The sequence below is a fragment of the Nylanderia fulva genome, unplaced genomic scaffold (genome assembly GCF_048542155.1).
Source record: "Nylanderia fulva isolate GAGA-0341 unplaced genomic scaffold, ASM4854215v1 Scaffold1937, whole genome shotgun sequence".
NCBI lineage: Eukaryota > Metazoa > Arthropoda > Insecta > Hymenoptera > Formicidae > Nylanderia > Nylanderia fulva.
This window is the reverse complement of record NW_028190203.1, coordinates 1-1,911: the sequence shown is the minus strand read 5'-3', so window position 1 is coordinate 1,911 and position 1,911 is coordinate 1. Positions and strand designations below refer to the sequence as shown.

At 30.5% G+C, this 1,911-nt stretch overlaps 1 pseudogene; it reads left to right on the top strand.

The window, feature by feature from the left end:
• The first annotated feature begins 810 nt into the window (after window positions 1-810).
• LOC146723479 (solute carrier family 35 member H1-like) lies at window positions 811-1,862 on the top strand (annotated as a pseudogene).
• The last annotated feature ends 49 nt before the right edge of the window (window positions 1,863-1,911 follow it).

The following is a 1,911-nucleotide window of genomic DNA, read 5'->3' as shown; positions in this document are numbered from 1 at the left end:
ATATGTAGTTCCGTATTGTCCTATTTTATCAATTATTTTTAATTGTCACATAAATGTGGAAGTAGTTTCAAAGTATTAAATCAGTGTAAATATTTATATAAATATCAAGAGACACGGTAGTGTCTCGCGACCAGTTAAAGGGCGTAGCCGAGACACCGTGTATCTTAACGCGAGTCGGACATTTGAGTCTTTATATATTTCGAATTCTCGATAACGGGCTGAAGCAATCGAGTTTATACTAGACTTAATCGATAGATTGAGTTTGAATTATATAATAAAAGTGTTTTTATTTCTGCTCTACGTGATTTGTAAGCAGAGATATATAATTGCAAAGTCGAAATATGAAAAATTTCTTTTAAGAAACGTCCCCGTCATCATTATTATTATCATAAACCCACGCATACATAGTAGCATCGGGGGGGGGGGGGGGGGGGCCCCCCCCCCCCCCCCCCCCCCCCCCCGATTTTAGTGACAGTTGTCACTATCGCACTTGTTTCCAGGTTATATGTCTCGTCGAACTGCATTATCTTACGCTAAAGTCAAGGTGAGCGATTAAAAATTTCCGATATTTCATCTTTATTGCCGATTATAATCTCTTGATTATAATATCTTAATTTCTTCATTTTTGTTTTTCAGAATAACGTGATGTGAATGACGTATGGACGATGTAATTAATTTTGTTATATTATACAATTTATATACTTATCAATTCCTGCAATATGATTTATTAATGATATCTTTATGCATAAAGCTTCATAAAACGGTATGTTTTTTATAAATACATAATTTTTTTTCATAATTTTTTTTTATATGACACGTTCGCACATAAAATATCAAATTGCTAGAGATGATGTAGAAACATCAGAATATTTGCCGCAAAATGTTTCAGATTTCCAAAATGTAATAAAGCCAGAAGCCACATTTTGGAGGAAAGCATACCAAGTGTGTTTATTGATCTCTGCTTACTTTATTTTATCAATAGGCCTTACATTTTATAATCCATGGCTGTATAATACGTATGTGAGTAATTACATGTACAACAAATTAATAACTTGCTTTTATTTATTATTATTTAGTTATATACAACTTAAAATTATTTAATTATTATAAAAAATATTGCTTTATAGAAATAAATTCTTTCTACATATTTAAGAAAACATATAAGTTTATTAATAATTGTTATAATATTTTTAGGGATTTAATTTTTCACTTGGAGTAGTAGTTTGCCATTTGATTATAAAGTTTATACTATCCGCATTAATACGCTGCATCAGAAGATGTTGCACTGGCAGACGGATAAAATTTACCATGGCAAAATATAATTTATTCGTTAATGATATCTGGCATGGACAGCGGTGTGAATATTGGTTTATCCAATTGGGCACTTTCATTAATTTCAATATCTTTGTAAGTATAAATAATATTATAATGGCAATTATATAATAAAACAAAGTGTTCATTATTATTTATTATACAGTTTAATTTCTTCATAAGGTCACCATGACCAAATCAACCATCATTATATTTATTCTTGGATTTTCTTTTCTCTTTAAACTGGAGAAAAAGGTTTGTTTTTAATTGGAATTTTTAAATTATGTAATTTTAATTAAATATATATTTATCAGAATTTTTGTATATTTCCTTCTAACAGGCAAATAATAATTATTGTTTATTGTAGTCATGGTCTCTAGTAGGGATAGTGGTGATGAATAGCAGGAGGATTAGCAATGTTCACCTATAAATCTACCCTTTTGGTATTCTCGGATTTTTTTTGTGTTCTTAGTTTTTTGAAGTGGTTTCTTTTAACCATCCCAAAACCATTATGCAAAGACCCAAAATCGGTCTCCACACCGATAGATTGATGTTTTATAGGGCAACCTTGGGAGTTATTCCGCAATATTGTCCCCGGTG